The sequence below is a fragment of the Lissotriton vulgaris genome, chromosome 9, assembly GCF_964263255.1.
Source record: "Lissotriton vulgaris chromosome 9, aLisVul1.2, whole genome shotgun sequence".
NCBI lineage: Eukaryota > Metazoa > Chordata > Amphibia > Caudata > Salamandridae > Lissotriton > Lissotriton vulgaris.
The window spans coordinates 1,232,081,119-1,232,101,513 of record NC_141697.1 but is presented as its reverse complement, the minus strand read 5'-3'; the positions used below and the strand labels follow the sequence as shown (position 1 = coordinate 1,232,101,513).

Here is a 20,395-nt window from a genome sequence, read left to right as displayed (position 1 = left end):
ATTTACTATCAGCTGTCCAGTCACCAGTGTACACAACGACTTCACACGCTGGCCAATACACTTGGATGTCCGCTATCCCGAAGTCCCGTACCTGAAACTGCTTGATGGTCTTGAGCGGCTCTGTGCAATTGGATAGGGTGTCTTTAAGATCGTCTCCGTTAGCTACACCCAGGTCCTGCAGCCCGGAAAACATTCTACGCGTCCGAAGGGCTCCAGCACCCGTCCCGGTCAATTCGCTTCCGAGGCTGCCCGTAAACCTTCTTTCAATGCACTGAGTTTAGATCGCCGCTCTCAAACAAGCGACTTCCGGTGTACACCAGACTAATTCTTCCCCTAACTCCTGATTCGAGCCCCAGGTTCCGGTTGTAGGTCTCCATAGGAAAGACTACGTTACATAAAATGAAAAGCTGTGTAATAGACGTGAACGAATCACGTAAATCTAAAGAACAAGTACATCTTTTAGGGCTGCCAACTTAATCTAATTACATTTTTTCCCCACTTCAGTGCCTGAATAAAGTAATTGAGAACTGAAAAGTGTTGCATTACCTTTGCAGACAGTTACATGTGGAGACTGCGTTATAACACCCAGTTCAGCAGTAGAATTCTCCTGCGACCAGGAAGTCAGGCAGGCCGGGGGTGGTACTGCGGGACACCTCTGTGACGTCATTCCCGGGCCGCCCTCTGATTGGCTGCTGGCCCGGGACCTGACGTGCAACCAGGAAAAGGAGCCGGCAGCAGGAAGTGGCGTGAGCATTGTGGCCCCGGGGCTCCCGTGACCAGGAAGGAGCCCTGGATACTGTTTCCCTTAAAGTCCCGGTCCCGAGATGGGGGACCGGGTGAAGACCCGCGGGGCGAAGCGGGCGCACTGAGGAGGCGGGGCTCCCATGTGGAGAGAAAGTCCCGCCGAGCGCTACCGCCGCCTGGCCACAGAGAAGCCTTCTGTCCAGCAGCAGGCCCCCGTGATGTGGGGAGAGCCTGCAGCTGCGGAGGAAGGGAAGGAGCCTGGAGACCCGGGGAGCGCCCGCCAGACACCGGTGAGTGGAGCCGGGAGGAGAGGGGCTGGTGTGTGTGGAGGGGTCTCTGTGTATGCGTGTAGGTGCGGCGGCGACGGGGGGTGTGCCTGTGTATGCGTGTGTATGTGCGCATGCGTGAGTGCTGTGTATGCGTGTGGCTGTGATGTGCGCATGCGTGAGTGTGGGTGCGCGTGCACGCAGCTGAATCCAGCCGGAGAGAAGCTCGTGACAGTTTCTTGTCCGCCCATTCCCCCGTGTCAGATAGCTATAAGTCTCCGCCCTGGACGCATCCTTCGGATGCGAATTCCAGGGCGAGACCTAAAAAGGATAACTGGGCTCAACACAACATGGCCACAACATGCTTTCAAATGTAAAAGAACATTCACTCAACTTGCTGTTTTACTAGTTATGTTTTTTTAAATTAAAATCCCTTCCAGCTGCGCCATGCATTGTATTATTATTGTTTCAAACAATCTTAGCAACTGTGGCAATCACAGAAGGCAGGACCCCCCAGATGAGTCCTTTAGGGGTTTGTTGGCGTCCCCCTCTCCCCCCTCACAGTTCTCAGCTGCAACAAGCGCTGTCACAGGTGTGTGCAGAAGGGTCAGTCATTCCAGACTGCGGACAACACGCCATAGAGCACTAAGAACTGGCATGCACAACATCCGTATGGACCTGGGGCGTGATCCACACTAGACCGCGTGCATAGAGCGATTACATATCATTCTGAACACATAGTGCATAATGGACGCGATCACGGATAGTATAACATACCATATAGAAACATTACTACAGAAAGGCCCTGAAGAAGTCCCACCTCGTTATTGGAACCAAACGCGGTGACTTTCTTGCTTTTTTTTAATTTGTTTATAAAGAATAAAGGATTTTTTTTATGGACATATGTGTATATGTGTACAGTGTGCTCTCCGCAATATGGATTGATCACTTAAACAATTCATAACAGCAACTATAAAAAATGAAATGGGAAACAGATCACTATCGAACTGGGCTTCCAACGCGAAGGCAAGATAAATAAGCCATATTTAAAGTTAATATGAAGAATAAATAATAAAATAATTAGAACCGTTTATATCACTGAATTTAAAGGAACTATTTTAGGTGGATGTGAACACTGTGCAGAGGCCTTGTGCAGTCAAAGGAAAGAGATCCAGCGGGTGAAGTGGGCGTGACCATTGCCATACGCTGAATGCCTGTGGTAGGTGCATCCAAAAGGTGAAGAGCAGTTTAATGGTCCAATGGGTAAAGGCAGCTGATCAAAAGCCCGCCCGTGAATGTGTACGATCAATGGTATTTGGGGGAAACAATAGTCAAGTGAATCAGACGCAGCGGCCTCTAATGCCACACCTAAAACCACAGCTCTCATGGATGAGGGGAAAGAAGCTCTGTAGTGCAGCTCAGTTCCCACTTTAGCCACAAGAGGGAGCCAGAGGATAAGTTATTGAATTCACGGACGAACACATAGGCAGATCAATGCCAATAAGTAAGGCACCAATGGAAGTATGTGTGTTGCCAAAGCCACGCAGATTCATGGACTGATAACACTTTATTGTATGATTACCAAAAATCATTTGCAAATACAATGCATATTACTTTCATAATTAAAACAACAGGTTCATAAAAAGGCATCTAAAATGAGGTTATTTTTTTAAAGAAGAAACAGCTCGGGTAAGGTAGTTTCACACAAGGTACTGGTCCCAAGAAGGATGGCGTGGCTGAGGCTCCAAGAATCTTGGGTGTAAGGCCATGCAGCAGCGTGTGTGGGTCCTTGACCACGGTAACACTGCGTCAGGGGCCCCACAATGCAAGGGCCCCTCTCCCCTGACAGGCATCAGTAGAATCCGTCGATGGAGATCACCCTTTTGTTCTTTGTCATGTTGTGGTTTTCAAACCTTGCAGAACACATCTTTTGTGGACCACGGATGGTGCCTTTGGGGGGCCTCAGGTCTCAACAGGAAGGGACACTCGACAAGACAAGCACTACCTGATTTACATGACCTCACCATCCCCCCAAGAAGTCGCATCACCTGCACCCCAAAACGAGTTAAGTTTTCATTTCCTTCTCCAGAGCTCAAGAGTCGGCGTGGAGACGAGGCAGGCAGTGTATGGATGGGTGGGATCTGTACAGTTGTAGAAGGAGCCGCTTAAAAGGATTCCGCTCACAGGAATAGAGTCAAGTGTACAAGAGGTAAGTACTCCACCTGTGCTCTCTAGGCGGGTTCAAGCCCTACAGATCTGTCAGGCTGCCACTGGGCCCTCCTTTCATATATTTACCAAGAATAACCTCCTCGACTGGTGCACCCCGCTTTCTTGCCTTTGCTACACCTTGGCTCACTACCTCGACTGGTGCACCCCGCTTTCTAGACTCTGCTACACCTTGGCTCACTACCTAAACTGGTGCACCCCGCTTTTTTGCCTCTGCTACGCCTTGGCTCACTACCTCGACTGGTGCACCCCGCTTTCCTGCCTCTGCTACACCTTGGCTCACTACCTCGTCTGGTGCACCCCGCTTTCTAGCCTCTGCTACACCTTGGCTCACTACCTCGACTGCTGCACCCCGCTTTCTTGCCTGTGCTACACCTTGGCTCACTACCTCGACTGGTGCACCCCGCTTTCTTGCCTCTGCTACACCTTGGCTCACTACCTCGACTGGTGCACCCCGCTTTCTTGCCTCTGCTACACCTTGGCTCACTACCTCGACTGGTGCACCCCGCTTTCTAGCCTCTGCTACGCCTTGGCTCACTACCTCGACTGGTGCACCCCGCTTTCTAGCCTCTGCTACACCTTGGCTCACTACCTCGACTGGTGCACCCCGCTTTCTTGCCTCTGCTACACCTTGGCTCACTACCTCGACTGGTGCACCCCGCTTTCTTGCCTCTGCTACACCTTGGCTCACTACCGCGACTGGTGCACCCCGCTTTCTTGCCTCTGCTACACCTTGGCTCACTACCTCGACTGGTGCACCCCGCTTTCTTGCCTCTGCTACACCTTGGCTCACTACCTCGACTGGTGCACCCCGCTTTCTTGCCTTTGCTACACCTTGGCTCATTCAAGCACTTCACTCTGAGGATATGTGAGAGGTTTTTTTCAGGTGACCAATGTTCCAATATTCCAAGGCTGAATGTTTTGCTCACGGTTCTCTTTAGGTAATTCAACCCTTATGGGCGATACTGTGGGACCCTCTGTGTCGATGAGGAATCTGCTAAGATCTACAGCAATGCTTTTTTTACTCCAATTCTCCCATGCATCGGATTCTTTTTCATCCTCCCGCCTCTCTTCTTCTTTGGCAGTATTGATTTTTGGAAATAGTTTTTCAGTTTTTTCCTACAAGTTAGTTCTATATTTTTATCCGGGTCTTTGTGGAATGAAGAAATGAGGCTGAACGGTCATCACCAGTGTGACTGTCACCTTCATAGGTATGCATGTTTGTATTGGTATTTATGTAGCGTGAACATAGGTGTGAAGCAACGGAGCGCTGTACATTTCATGAAGGGTGGGACAATGGTAGATCGTGTACATGAAGTGGGGGTTACATAGATTCATTTTACACACATTTAGGCACAGAGTGATTATGTGATTGGCCCAGACTCACACAATGTTGGGTGTAGTAAACAAGACTAGGGTTTGAACCTGGGTCCACAGGTTAGAAAGGTGGCGGCTAGGGCCGTTAAGCCACATCTCCTGCAAGATTAGTTGCATCCCTTTTTGGCATGAAGACCTAGCAGATCCTAGGCAGGCGCTGCAGCACCAGATGGATTACACAATAATATTCTGGATACAGTCTGACACCCGGGGGTATAAATCTAGACGAGGAATCCAAAGGAAGGTCAGAAGTTTTGCATTACCTACCCTGGTGTATTCAGCGCTCACTAGAATTGTGCAAAGTTGCACATATGTTCCGCTGCGAGCTGCATGAAGTTTTCTGCAAAATTCTGCAAACTTTGCAACATTTGCGAAACAAAATGTCATCCACAGTTGTTTTCCAAATTGATTCTCAGCAAAACCTCCCTTCAGTGTCTGTATTTTCAACAAAATTCTTCTACAAGCAAAGTTTGATGAATCTTAACTCCACATTCACTAGTCCTCCAGCGTCTTGTTTGTGCTTTATAAAAACTCCTTAATTAAATAACAGAAATAAACAAATGAGTTAAGTTAATAATTAAATGAATTGCTCTTCCAAAATACTTCGAGCTAATAAGACATGTGCTATGAAATCCTGCAGACTTGGGCAATGACGTCAACAAGAAAAACATTGAACTGGCCATTTATTCTGCAAACCAGAGACTGCCTTACAGACCACCACCACTGCACCAAGAATGGACCTTGTACAGACCACCCCCTTTTCACTGAGCAGGCACTAACCTGGCGAAGTGCATTATGAATGTTTTAATTAATATCCTGTCAATATGTTTTGTTGTGAGCGGGGCTCACACAATGTAACTCTCCAAATGTAGTATTCTTTTAATCAAACATATATTTGTGAGGAAGATTAACCCCACTGGGGTAATCCACAATGGGTGTTAAAAACATGAGAACAAAAAACAGGCATGAGAAATAAAATGACCATCAGTTGTATACAGAAGTGGATGGGGGACTTATTTACATGAAGGAGAACACTGTTGCACCCAGAAGTCACATACACATATTTAAAGCATCAGAGTGTTTAAGATTGATGACGTTTCGATCCGTGATTAATGCAGGAACATCATCAGGACTTCCAAATACATGCCTGATTACAATTATTGTTGTGCAAATAATACATGCCATCTTATGTATAATTAACAACACCTATCATAGCGTCAGTTATGACATAACGGGATTTAATACATGACGGGGTTTAATACACGTGGCCAAATAGAGGTAGTAAATCAAGGTAGTATTTACATAGAGAAATATAAGCACAATTCACAATGCGGAGAAGTAAGTAGCCTTCACGGCGAAAGGTCCCACGGAGAGCAATCCTCAATCCCAGGGTCGAGAAATCGGCAAGTATCAATGTCTTGATGAGATGACAGGAGACTGCGACCGCCACAGTGAGTTAATTTTCCACACATATATTTATTTGATTAAAAGGGTACTACATATCCATTTTTGATTACTCCTGGACATTATTCTTGTCTCCAAAGCATTGCTATCTATTCATTGACTGCAGGGACCTTGTTCCTGAAAATACTTTCTACGCCTGGTGCCTATCGGTTCTTGGGTTCCCTTATACTTATTATTAACCAGAGTATTGCCCTGGCAAACCATCAGATTATGACCCTCTGGTGAATCTGATGACAGAGGAACAGAGAGAAATTCTCTTCTGCACACGAGGGAAAAAATGCTGTACTCCCAGGAAAATCACCTGTTCCCTCTTTGCCTCAAATTGTAAGTACGTGTAATACAAAATAAGGCAAACATTAGTGGGACAGCGTGTTTCCTGTCACTATCACAATAACAAGTTCTCGTCTTATTCTGGTTTCTTTAAACCGGTTTCATCCTGACCCGCCCGATGTGCAATCCTGTTCTATATAAGAAGCTTCTGCTACAAAAGTACTGTTTTTTGGAAAGCCCCCTCTGCGCCCAGACACCGGGGGCCTCATTTATGAGGCTGTGCGTCACTTTTACGCCGCCGGTGCGTCACTTTTTGTGATGCACCAGTGGCGTAAAAAATGTGCCTTGTTGCGCCATATTTACAAAGTGATGCATCTAGATAGATGCGTCACTTTGTAAACCCCTGCGCCACATCATACCTGCGCCAGGTATAATGTATGCGAGGGGGCATATTGACGCAAGGAAGGGTCGTAGAAGTGACACAGTGAAATCTATGAGATTTAACTGCGTCACTTTAAGGACGCTGTTGCGTCCAAATCTTGCGCCTGCCTCACAGCAGGTGTAAGACTGACGCAGGCCCTTTCACATGGGGCTTACCCCATGTGAAAGGACGCATTGCTGGAGTTGCGTCACTTTTGTGACACCCTACAGCAATGTGTCACTTTTGCGCATACAGATACGTCAGAAATACTGACGTATCTGTAACTCCTTGCGACATGATGCGTCATACATTTCTCATAAATGAGGCTCTGGGGCAGCACCCTTGCGTCTTTCAGCCTGTAACAAATTCACAGGTTTTTTCGGTGCCCAGAACTCCACCTCCCTTCCTTTTGATAGGCCTCTAGCTGTATACAAACTGTCGGGTCAACAAAATTAACATTCCGCACACAAAGTTTTGCAAAGTTGCTGGAGTTCACACTTGTCAATGTCGCACAATTCATCTGCATAAAAAATACTCACAGATATGTTTTTTGAGAATATTTTTCCCACAAAAAATTTTTGAGACAATATTCTCTCTGTAAACATGGGTTTTTGTAGAAGTCCAACTGTGCTGCATTTTTTTTTTTTACTGCAAATTGTTTAGAAAAAAATCTTCAACTCTGCAGGGGAAAATCTTGGCAACTGCCCTCACCGCTCACAACTTCCTCCTATGCCAACTATTGAAGGCATGATGGTCACAGTCGACTCAGAAATACATTTTGAACCCTGAATGAGTGCACTAAGTCGCTGTACAAGCACCCCTAATTTGTGGGGATCACTGCTTACTGCTTTATGCGCAGCGGATTGCTTTTGCTCTCACTGTGGTGATGTATCATCGCGACATCGGTCAGGACATCCTGATAAATAGCTGCACAACCTACAAAGAGCGCAGACCCATGAACCCGATGCATCCTCAGCCTGGGGTCATTGAAGGGTTTTCCTCCAGCCCAGATGGCCCTTACCCTACAGATTGCTTCAACAAAATGTCACAAGAAATGACATCATACACCCTTTAACCCAGGATGACATCATACACCCTTTAACCCGTGATGACATCACAGGGTTATCAGCTTTTCTCAGTTTCAACCATCAGTTACCTTACATTTTCTACTAAGGAGTTGGAAGAGGGAGGAAGACTGGAATCTATAGAAAGTAAACAGAGTTCTTCCCACATTCTCTTCCTGCTAGCCCCTTCCGGATTCCAGAGACGCATGCAAGACATGGCGCCATCACGTATGGGCGTAACGGAGACCCGGCACCTCGTGGTGCAGGAGACCCCTTTCTCCAGGGCGCCCGATACCCTGTGAAGCAAGTGTGCATCTGTAAACTGTGGGGGTCTCAGGGCCCCTCGTCACCTTCTTCAGAGGTGCCAAGGGTACCAAAGGACATTTTGAGGCGGTCAGCAGCCGACCACCCCACCCGCGTCCCTGGCTCTGACCCGGTCATACAACACTCAGAAGAACAGTGCTTGGACCAGCTCCCAGATATCTCCCCAGACTCTCTACCTTTATCAGCTCCCAGAAGCCTCCAGTCCCTTCCCAAAATAAACCGACCTTACTTGCTCCCAGCGAAACACCAAGATGGCGGCTCAGCATTCACGTGCGGCTCCAACCTCAGGCGCCCCTGCCAGGGCATCGAGGCTTTGAAACAAGTGCCCTGAAGTACTGCGTCGCTATCCAGGCGCAGTGTGCCGAGGTCTGGCCTTTTCAATGTCTTTGAGCTACAAGCCCTGCTCTGTACTATTGCAATCCGTATAGGTTGTAGATACAATTATTAGTTTTCTTTTAATGGACGACGCATTCAATCTGCTCCTAAGTAGAAGGAACAGCTGTCTAAAAAATACAAACAAAAAGATAGTTACTGCTTTGAACATTGAAAACTACAGGGGTTTTGAGTGGAAAACATAAAGTTACAAAAATCCTACACACGCCGTCTGACCCATTATGTAAGGTGGCCACCCTAGGAAAATCAAGGCACGTCAGAGCCCAAATGTGTGTAAATTTTCAAATTTCGTACTGATCTTTAATGCAGATTGGCATTCCAGACCACGATTCAAGCTAGGCCTGGGCAAAATGTATATTATGCTGTCATAATTCATGTCATTTCAGGAATGTGGTGCTTTGCTAGTTATAGTGTCTCTTTGCGTAATTACATGTCATTCACTGTAATGATTAATCCCAAAAGTGCCATTTGTGGTAAAAACTCACCACAAACGCATGGAAGCAGCTGAATGCAAGCAGCTGTTTGCGGTCGTTTGGGGTTTTTGCGTTACTTTTAAGGCAAAATGATGGATTTGCATTTTTCGTAGTTACATATAAATGTGCATGATTATGCAAAAACAAATTACATGAATTTCTCACACCACTAATTCATGTAGCCGGAAGGGGTCAAGCGTCTTAATCAAGTAGACATGGTTAGAATGCAGACGGGTTTCACTGGGTGCAGAGAGCGGAGGCCACTTACATCTCCCTCTGGAGCAACAGCTCCTTCTAGTGGCAGCTCATCACCTGTAGAGACTCTGGAGCAACAGCTCCTCCTAGTGGCAGCTCATCACCTGTAGAGACTCTGGAGCAACAGCTCCTCCTAGTGGTTATGTGTAGAGACTCTGGAGCAACAGCTCCTCCTAGTGGCAGCTCATCACCTGTAGAGACTCTGGAGCAACAGCTCCTCCTAGTGGCAGCTCATCACCTGTAGAGACTCTGGAGCAACAGCTCCTTCTAGTGGCAGCTCATCGCCTGTAGAGACTCTGGAGCAACAGATCCTCCTAGTGGCAGCTCATCACCTGTAGAGACTCTGGAGCAACAGCTCCTCCTAGTGGTTATGTGTAGAGACTCTGGAGCAACAGCTCCTCCTAGTGGCAGCTCATCACCTGTAGAGACTCTGGAGCAACAGCTCCTTCTAGTGGCAGCTCATCACCTGTAGAAACGCTGCAGCAACAGCTCCTCCTAGTGGCAGCTCATCACCTGTAGACACTCTGGTGCCACAGCTCCTCTTAGTGGCAGTTCAACTCCTGTGGAGAGTCTGGAGCAACAGCTCCTCCTAGTGGCAGCTCATCGCCTGTAGAGAGTCTGGAGCAACAGCTCCTCCTAGTGGCAGCTCATCACCTGTAGAGACTCTGGAGCAACAGCTCCTCTTAGTGGCAGTTCAACTCCTGTGGAGAGTCTGGAGCAACAGCTCCTCCTAGTGGCAGCTCATCGCCTGTAGAGAGTCTGGAGCAACAGCTCCTCCTAGTGGCAGCTCATCACCTGTAAAGAGTCTGGAGCAACAGCTCCTCCTACTGGCAGCTCATCACCGGTAGAGACTCTGGAGGAACAGCTCCTCCTAGTGGCTGCTCAACTCCTGTGGAGAGTCTGGAGCAACAGCTCCTCCTAGTGGTAGCTCATCACCTGCAGGGAATCTGGACCAACAGCTCCTCCTAGTGCTAGCTCGTCGCCTGTAGAGACTCTGGAGCCACAGCTTCTCCTAGTGGCAGCTCATCGCCTGTAGAGACTCTGGAGCAACAGCTCCTCCTAGTGGCAGCTCATCGCCTGTAGAGACTCTGGAGCAAAAGCTCCTCCTAGTTGCAGCTTATGTGTAGAGACACTGGAACAACAACTCCTAGTGGCAGCTCATCACCTGTAGAGACTCTGGAGCAACAGCTCCTCGTAGTGGCAGCTCATGTGTAGAGACTCTGGAGCAACAACTCCTTCTAGTGGCAGCTCGTCGCCTGTAGAGACTCTGGAGCAACAGCTCCTTCTAGTGGCAGCTCATCACCTGTAGAGACTCTGGAGCAACAGCTCCTCCTAGTGGCAGCTTATGTGTAGAGACACTGGAACAACAACTCCTTCTAGTGGCAGCTCATCACCTGTATAGACTCTGGAGCAACAGCTCCTCCTAGTGGTTATGTGTAGAGACTCTGGAGCAACAGCTCCTCCTAGTGGCAGCTCATGTGTAGAGACTCTGGAGCAACAACTCCTCCTAGTGGCAGCTCATCACCTGTAGAGACTCTGGAGCAACAGCTCCTCCTAGTGGCAGCTCATCACCTGTAGAGACTCTGGAGCAACAGCTCCTTCTAGTGGCAGCTCATCGCCTGTAGAGACTCTGGAGCAACAGATCCTCCTAGTGGCAGCTCATCACCTGTAGAGACTCTGGAGCAACAGCTCCTCCTAGTGGTTATGTGTAGAGACTCTGGAGCAACAGCTCCTCCTAGTGGCAGCTCATCACCTGTAGAGACTCTGGAGCAACAGCTCCTTCTAGTGGCAGCTCATCACCTGTAGAAACGCTGCAGCAACAGCTCCTCCTAGTGGCAGCTCATCACCTGTAGACACTCTGGTGCCACAGCTCCTCTTAGTGGCAGTTCAACTCCTGTGGAGAGTCTGGAGCAACAGCTCCTCCTAGTGGCAGCTCATCGCCTGTAGAGAGTCTGGAGCAACAGCTCCTCCTAGTGGCAGCTCATCACCTGTAGAGACTCTGGAGCAACAGCTCCTCTTAGTGGCAGTTCAACTCCTGTGGAGAGTCTGGAGCAACAGCTCCTCCTAGTGGCAGCTCATCGCCTGTAGAGAGTCTGGAGCAACAGCTCCTCCTAGTGGCAGCTCATCACCTGTAAAGAGTCTGGAGCAACAGCTCCTCCTACTGGCAGCTCATCACCGGTAGAGACTCTGGAGGAACAGCTCCTCCTAGTGGCTGCTCAACTCCTGTGGAGAGTCTGGAGCAACAGCTCCTCCTAGTGGTAGCTCATCACCTGCAGGGAATCTGGACCAACAGCTCCTCCTAGTGCTAGCTCGTCGCCTGTAGAGACTCTGGAGCCACAGCTTCTCCTAGTGGCAGCTCATCGCCTGTAGAGACTCTGGAGCAACAGCTCCTCCTAGTGGCAGCTCATCGCCTGTAGAGACTCTGGAGCAAAAGCTCCTCCTAGTTGCAGCTTATGTGTAGAGACACTGGAACAACAACTCCTAGTGGCAGCTCATCACCTGTAGAGACTCTGGAGCAACAGCTCCTCGTAGTGGCAGCTCATGTGTAGAGACTCTGGAGCAACAACTCCTTCTAGTGGCAGCTCATCGCCTGTAGAGACTCTGGAGCAACAGCTCCTTCTAGTGGCAGCTCATCACCTGTAGAGACTCTGGAGCAACAGCTCCTCCTAGTGGCAGCTTATGTGTAGAGACACTGGAACAACAACTCCTTCTAGTGGCAGCTCATCACCTGTATAGACTCTGGAGCAACAGCTCCTCCTAGTGGTTATGTGTAGAGACTCTGGAGCAACAGCTCCTCCTAGTGGCAGCTCATGTGTAGAGACTCTGGAGCAACAACTCCTTCTAGAGGCAGCTCATCACCTGTAGAGACTCTGGAGCAACAGCTCCTTCTAGTGGCAGCTCATCACCTGTAGAGACTCTGGAGCAACAGCTCCTCCTAGTGGCAGCTCATCACCTGTAGAGACTCTGGAGCAACAGCTCCTTCTAGTGGCAGCTCATCACCTGTAGAGACTCTGGAGCAACAGCTCCTCCTAGTGGCAGCTTATCATCTGTAGAGAGCGGAGTACCAGCTCCTCCTAGTGGCAGTTCATCACCTGCAGGCACCACCAGGTGGTGCTGTCAAGCCCCCAGAGCCGTTGAAATGGAGGAACACTTATGGACTCCATTCACACTGTGACGTCTACAGGCTCGCGACAAAGTATTGCTGATTCTGCACCGCAGGAGGCACTGCCTGACACTATATCTAGGCCTGGGGGAATGTTACAGCAGTGCATGTTAGATAGTTTCCTGTAAAGTGTACCTGGAGCGAGTGGGGAAGGTGAGAGAGTGGGGGTTCCGTTTCTGCGCCTTCTAAATTCATTGCGGAAACATCATTCAGTGCCTTTTGCTCTCCTTTTCTGAATTGGAACAGATTATTTAAAGATGCATAAAATGTGTATTTTTTATCATTTTATTTGCTAAGAATGGGTTACAGTTAGAGTAATGTATTCGCTTTCTGCTTCTTGTAGGAAAGTTCTGGCAATGAGGCGCGTGTTGCTTCATGTGTGTGTTTGTTGCACTCAAAGTAACGCGCCTCTCTCCCACTTGAAATGCGTCAGTGAACAGCGAGCAGGGCGAAAGATGGCGGCTGCCAAGGACAGGCGTCAGCTGCGGAAGACTCTACGAAGTGTCAGATGTTACATTGCAAACAATAAAGAGAATGGAGCATTCTGGGATTTTGTGTCGCGGTCATCCGCAGTCCAAAACATGGCAGATGGAAACCCTCCTCTAGATTCCAACAGACAACAGTTTCATGAAAATAGGAGGGAAAATGTTGAAAAATAACAAATAGTCAACCACAATTGATGCAAAATTAACAACTGGTTTTCTATTCATGAGTGGGAAACACAGTCTTAAAAGTGGTATATAATGCCAGAATCTACCTCAGGCACCTTCACCCTGGACGTGCTGCCTCAGAGCCAGAATACACTTTGCAGCTGGACACTGCACGCTTTTCTGAGCGACATTTTCTTATTTCATCATACAAATACACTCCAACGCCCAGAGTCCTGTTTTTGAGGCCTCCTGGTAGCGCATTCAACATGCTCTATGTGCTGCATTTCCCTGAGGCGGGACTTCCTGTGTGAGGGGTAGAGAAGCTCTGGCGAGGTTTGGCTCGACGCCTGATGTTGTCACTTGCAAAGGTGGAGTCCCACCCCTGTAATGTTCGAGGCCGCATGTAGGCGGTCTAGTCTTCAGCGCACCAGAAGGTGAGCTTACGCGAGCGTGTGACGCCACGCGCTCGAGTATAAAATAAAGGAGGCCTGGCCGGCGAAGGCAGTCCGGACCACGCGTAAATCACAAAGCGTGTCCCGTGTGTTCTTCATGCCGCAGTGCCAGCGTCACCTTGCGCCTGCGGCTCAAGAGCACTACACTGGCGACGAGGGGTCGTGAACCCATGCTGTGCCCAAGTACCCGCTGCGCCCCTCGAGCACAAGTGGCAGCGCCGCTATCAGGGCCCGGAGGGCTCAAACGATGAGAGGGGATCCCACACCAAGAGCCCTCAAGCTGGCGGCGAGGCGCAGATACACCGCCCCCGCACCACGTGCCTGAAAGCGTAACCACTGGCACGGCAGAAACGCTGCGGACGTGTCCAGAGCACCTGAGTGTGCATGCACTCCCCGAGGCCTGAAAGGTCGGCGCCCCGACCGGTGGGAGACCCGGAGAGGTGGTGAACACAGCCTAGCCAGCAACACGCCTGATTCAGACGGCGGGAACCACGCACGGAAGAGGGAAAGGTCAGTGCCAGCACGGATAAGGCCCCTGCAAGCCGACACAGTGCCACCAACACAAAATAAAATAAAGGAAAACTTTGACCACGCCCCTGCGCACGAGGCTGCCCCGCATAAAGCCACACTCGTCAAGATACTCTACTAAGGAAGGCCGCAAGCTGTGAGCTGAACCCCGCATTGTGCCCACATGGCGTCCAAACCTGCAATTGAGCCATTTGTCATAGACTGTGCCCCAGCGGCCCCTGCACCTCGGTGGAAGGACTGGACAGATCGTTTGCAAATGTATTTGGAGGGGGCAGGCACAGCCAGAGAACGCCGCAGAGCTTTGCTTTTACATCTCGGTGGGAAGGATATCCACAGTATCTACAATACGATTGTGGAGGCTACCCCAAAGACTTACCTCACGCTCCTCAATGCTCTCAATGCACACTTTGAACCCATGGCCAGCAAAGACTATGAGAGATTCATTTTCCGTCAAGCAAGACAAGGAGCAGAGGAGTCACTAGACGCATTCCATGGTAGGCTGAAAGAACTAGCCAGCACGTGTGGCTTCCGCGACGAACAAGAGGAGATACGTGGACAGATAATTCAGGGGTGCTACTCTTCCAAGCTGAGAGTCACAATCCTACAAGAAGATGGCAAACCTCTGGCGGACATTCTCAAATTGGGGCGCTCCAAAGAACTATCGCAGGCCAGAGCCTCGCATATGGAGGCCGCTCTCCACCGTCCCATTAAAGCGGAGCAGATCAACACGGCGGAACAAGTCAACGCCGTCAAACCGAAAGTGCACCAGTATGGCGGGGAAAAAGCCGCAAGAAAAGCGCAGAAAATGCGGATACTGCGGAGGCCAGCCCCACCGCGCCCAGGACTGCCCTGCAAGAGGGAAAAGATGCAGTTCATGTGGGTGGATGAACCCCTTCGCAGCTGTGTGCAGATCCACCAAGTCAAAGAAAGAGGCGGCCCATGCTATAGTGGAGGATCAAGATAGCGAGGACATGGACGACGACACCGGTGACTATCCCGTCCATTACGTGTTTACCATTGACCAACCACAGTGGAAGAAACGGCGTCTCCCGAAGTGTCGCATCAAGATACACCAACAAGAAGTGAGAGCTATAATTGACACATCCATCGAATTAATGGCAGCCAACGTGTACAACAGCAGCGAAGATCAGAGTGTTCGCATACGGGCAGAAAACGCTGATTCCGCTAATAGGATGTTTCCAGACCGAACTCCAGCACCAAGACCTGAAAGTCCAGACGACGGTCTTCGTCACCAAAGAGGGCAGTGCCATGCTGATCAGCGGGCAGGCCGCAGAAGAACTCAGACTGATATCATTCGCCATGGCGGTACTGACCGAAGAGTTACACGCCATATTGGAAGAGTTCGAAGACACATTCCGAGGCATCGGGTGCCTAAAAGGGAAGGAGGTGTCCCTCCACATCGATCAGTCGATCCAACCAGTAGCCCTCAGGCACAGAAGAATAGCATTCCACCTGAGGAAGAAAGTGGAGGAAGTACTGGAGGCCCTCGAGCGGTAAGGCATCATCGAAAAGGTCAGCGGGCCCACCCCATGGGTATCCCCAATCGTGGTGGCACGTAAACCAAAGCAGCCGGGCCAAGTCCGCATATGCGTGGACATGCGCTTACAAAATGCAGCCGTCAAAAGGGAGAGGCTTCGGACCCCACGATCGACAACACTTTGGGAGAGCTAAACGGAGCCCTATGGGTCTCAAAGATGGGCCTCCGCTCAGGCTATCATCAACTGCCCCTTCATCCAGATTCCCGATACATAACTACGTTCTCCACCCACGTAAGCCTCAGACGATATCGACGTCTCAATTTTGGCATCTCAAGTGCCGCCAAAGTTTTTCAGAACACCATCAGAGAGGTCCTCAGTGGGCTCCCAGGCGTCTTAAACGTCAGCGACGACCTGCTGATCTACGCCAACTCCATCGAGGAACATCATCAAAGACTACGAGGCGTGCTACAGAGGATCAAGGATGCCGGCCTGACATGGCACAGTGAGAAGTGCCAATTTCTGCAAAACAAAATCAGTTTTTTCGGCTATACCTTTTCAGATCAAGGGATAGCCCCGGACCCAGACAAGGTAAAAGATGTTCAAGATGCACCTGCCCCCTCCAACATATCCGAGATGAGGAGCTTCCTGGGCATGGTGAACTTCTGTGGGAGGTTTGTGCCAGACCTATCGAACCTCACCAGGCCTCTCTGAGAACTGACCAAGACCGCTACCCCCTGGCAGTGGGGCGAAGAACAAGAAAAGGCGTTCCGAGACACCAAAGCAGCCCTATCCACGGACAGGACACTGTCATACTTCGACCCAGCGAAGCCCACCAACATAGCAGTTGATGCCAGCCCATATGGCCTAGCGGCCGTACTAACCCAACGTCAGGGCAATGACGAGTGGGCCCCCATCGCTTACGCCAGTCGCTCCATAACGGACACAGAGCAAAGGTACTCACAGATAGAGCGGGAAGCAATTGCGATTCACTGGGCATGCAGACACTTCCACGTCTACGTGTATGGGCACCCTTTTACAGTGTCGATGGATCATAAGCCTCTGATTCCCCTATTCGGGGGATCCGTGTCAAAGCCATCTCCAAGGATCGAAAAAGTGGATCCTCCAATTACAAGAGTACGATTATCAAGTAGAATACAGGCCGGGAGCGACAAACCCAGAGGACTATCTGTCCAGACACCCCCGCGCTGCCACCAAGGTGGAGAAGGATGACGCCGAGGAGATGGAGGAATACGTAAGGGTCGTGCTGGAAAGGTCGAGACCCTTACCCATGAGCCTGGACATGATCATTGAAGCCACTCGGAATGACGAAGTGCTACAACTGGTGGCGAATGCCCTAAGATCCAACGATTGGCAACCGATCCAAGCTTCCCTGAGCAAACGAACACCGCAAGCTAAGACCTCACTCGAGACACTCCTGAGGGTAAAGGAGGAATTATCCGTTGACAACCAAGGATGCCTACTGAGGGGACCGAGGATAGTGATGCCAACAAGTCTGACCCAGAAAGCCATGGAACTAGCTCACCGAGGACACCAAGGCATGGTTAAGACCAAGAGTAGATTTCGAGCCAAGGTATGGTTCCCAGAAATGGACACCATGGTGGAGCAGGTAGTCAAAGCGTGCACATGGTGCCAGGCAGCCAGGCAACCCGAGCGCCCACCCCTGGTCATCACCGAAGGTAGCCCGCAGAGACCGTGGGAGAGTTGTCAGCGCGGATTTCGGGCACGTACCAGATGGGAGATACGTACTTGTCATCATTGACGACTTCACCAAGTACCCAGAAATCGAAGTTGTCGAAACCCAAACAGCCAAGGAAGTCATTGCAAAGTTCGAAAAGACAATAGCGACGCATGGCATTTTTGAGACCGTCAAAACTGACAATGGACCCCCTTTCCAGGGACAAGAGTTTGCTGAATACCTCCAAAGCTGGGGAAACCATCACCGGAAAGTAACCCCCCGCTGGCCCCAAGCCAACGGGGAGGTGGAGAGGTTCATGCGCACACTGAACAAGGTCATAAGGATAGCCCATGCTGAGGAAGCCCCCCTGGAAAGGGCAATCTACAGTTTCTTACGAGAATATCGCCTAACCCCCCACCGAACCACGGAAGCGGCGCCAGGTCCCTCTGCCATAGGACGAGTGGTCAGAGATATCATCCCCAGTCACCCTGATTGGACACAGAACAGGGTGGACCTGCAGGTAACTCTCTCCAACCAAGCCCGATCCAACAACTACACCAGCTTCCGGCGCAGGGCTAAAGAATCGGAAATCCAGGAAAGGGACCGAGTGTATGTGAAGGACAGAAATCCGGGGAGCAAGTTTCGACTCCCATTTGAGCCCAGACCGTGGACGGTTGTGCGCCGGACTGGCACCATGGTGACCGCCCAGCGAGGACCTGAAACGGTCACCCGCAATGTGTCCTTCTTCAAAAAGGCTCACCCCAACACTGTGTGTCCTCAAGAACTGGAGCGGGAAAAAGAGACCTCAAGCCAGCCAGAGGGGCCGGACGGACCTGAGGGCGATGATCAAGATGTCCAGAGTGAGAGCGCGGAGGTGAGTCCCTCGACATCCGGGACCCCCAGACACAACACCCCCGACCTCCAGACACTCACCGAGATGCCCCAGTTTCCCCACAGGTCACCCCACTGAGAGCCCCCGCCAGAGGAGAAGCAGCGGGGTACAGTCTGCGGAGGAATCCAGCTCCGTCCTCCCAGCTAGCGGACTTTGCGGTGGGTTGATCCTGAACAACTTACCCTTCGGACTGGTAACCAGCTGTTTGGCCCTGTTTCATTTACTGAGACTATTGAGTATTTTGTGTTGAGGGTTTTTTTTGGATCAAATAAATGTTAGAAGGAATGTAATGTTCGAGGCAGCATGTAGGCGGTCTAGTCTTCCGCGCACCAGAAGGTGCGCATACGCGAGCGTGTGACGCCACGCGCTCGAGTATAAAATAAAGGAGGCGTGGCCGGCGAAGGCAGTCCGGACCACGCGTTAACCACAAAGCGTGTCCAGTGTGTTCTTCATGCCGCAGCGCCAGCGTCACCTTGCGCCTGCGGCCCAAGAGCACTACAACCCCCTCCTCCACTGCCCTGAAATATGTAAATGAGTCAAAATGGCCGATTTCAGTGCACAGCTTAAAGTAATTTGAAGTTTAGTGGCTACGTAAAAAAAAAATGTTGCCACCAGCTTGCCCCTGAAATACACTTTGGTACAATGGAGCCCAGCTTAACAGTTCATTTCTCTCTCTCTCTAATGATTTCTACATGGAATATTATAAACAATTTACTTTGAGTTTCGGAAGAAACAAAAGGGGACATTGAATGTATGTTTTCTGCACCGATAAGTGTTCAGATTGTAAGGTCTGCATCTTGATGAAAGTCTGAAGAACAAGTGTGTGTCCTGTTATCCTGGGATCAGTGGCCTGGGCAGGGTGTCACAGCCCATGCAATGAAAGGCCCTTCGAACTGCCACTCGAGTAGTAAAATACAGCAATAATCAGGGCTCTTAGGGACCCTCAGAGTTCATTAGGGCCCTCGGGGTTCCGGGCCCCGCCCCTGCTGACCTTTGATAGTCACGCCCACAGAGGGAATGCTGTGCTCGCACTTTTTGCGTCCCAGGATAGAAAACAGCTTAACAAAAATCTTTCTTCAGTTTGTGTTTCCAACTTGAAAGAAAGCATCAAGAGTTTGTACTTCTCATCTACACATTTTTCAAGCAATATCAACTGACTTTAATTTCTGCTATTAATTCTAGGGAGAAAAAAACAACTTCAGTGGATTTACAATGTAATATATCTTAAACAAAGAATCTTTTTGGAAACATTTTTAAAAGACCATAAGATTCTAATGAAAACAACAGTGTAAGTCCTGCAGGCCAGACGGACACACCAGTATACAAGGGTGCAGTGCTTTAAATGGGCCGGTACTCACAGGTACTGAGTACCGGCACTTCTTAATTTTATCACTCCGAGTACCGACACTTCTCTGCTCCCCAGGAGGGTACCGGCACTCATAAACGGCAGGCACATTGGCTGCTAGTGCTGGTGACTTATCTCTGACAGCCAAGGCACTTGTATAGCAGTGACTGGTGAGCCGAGCCCCCGCTGAACTATTCAGCGTAGGCTCATTTGCATAACGTCTGGTGTTCCCCATCCCGCTGTGTTGCAAACACAGGAATCCAAGCAGCCCCGTGATGCCGCAATTAAGAAAGCCAAGGAAGGTAACGAGGTTAAAATGGATTTAATCTTACCTGATTATTTTGCCTGAGTGTCTGCTTAGGTTTGTCTATGGGCGTTTTTATGTGAGGAAAAAAGTGAGAGAAGGGGGGGAATCGAGACACTCTTGTGAGGTATATCAGGGAAATGTGCGGAACGCTTTTTGTGCACGTCTGCTTGTTTCTTTCTCTGTACGCTCGAGAATATATACTATTGTGCCAAGCAACAGCATCTAACAGTATGGAAACTAAATATCATAAAACAAAGAAATGTTAAAACTTCACAGCGTTTAGCTTTTCTTTTGTGAAACGAGTTAACCCGTTTTTTTTATAGAAACGCATTTCTCATCAGTTTTGGTATCTGCCGCCACTAGTACTGAAGTGAATAAGTATAAGCATGTCTTGCTCTTAGCCCCGCCCATTCGCCGCATTTAAATGAGTACCAGTATTATTTTATTCCCATTTAAAGCACTGCAAGGGTGTGAAGGTAAGTCTGCTATTACAGACACCATAAAAGAAGAACCGCTTGAAGCCAAGGACCCGTGGGATCGACTTAAAGTCGGGACGCCTTCTTTCACTCCCTTATTACATCTGCGG

At 49.8% G+C, this 20,395-nt stretch overlaps 1 protein-coding gene across 1 annotated transcript in view; it reads right to left on the bottom strand.

Moving 5' to 3' along the window:
- The window catches only part of CAMK1 (calcium/calmodulin dependent protein kinase I), a 412,178-nt gene that overhangs the window by 48,804 nt on the left and 342,979 nt on the right, over positions 1-20,395 (bottom strand). The gene's annotated exons all lie outside the window — the stretch shown is intronic.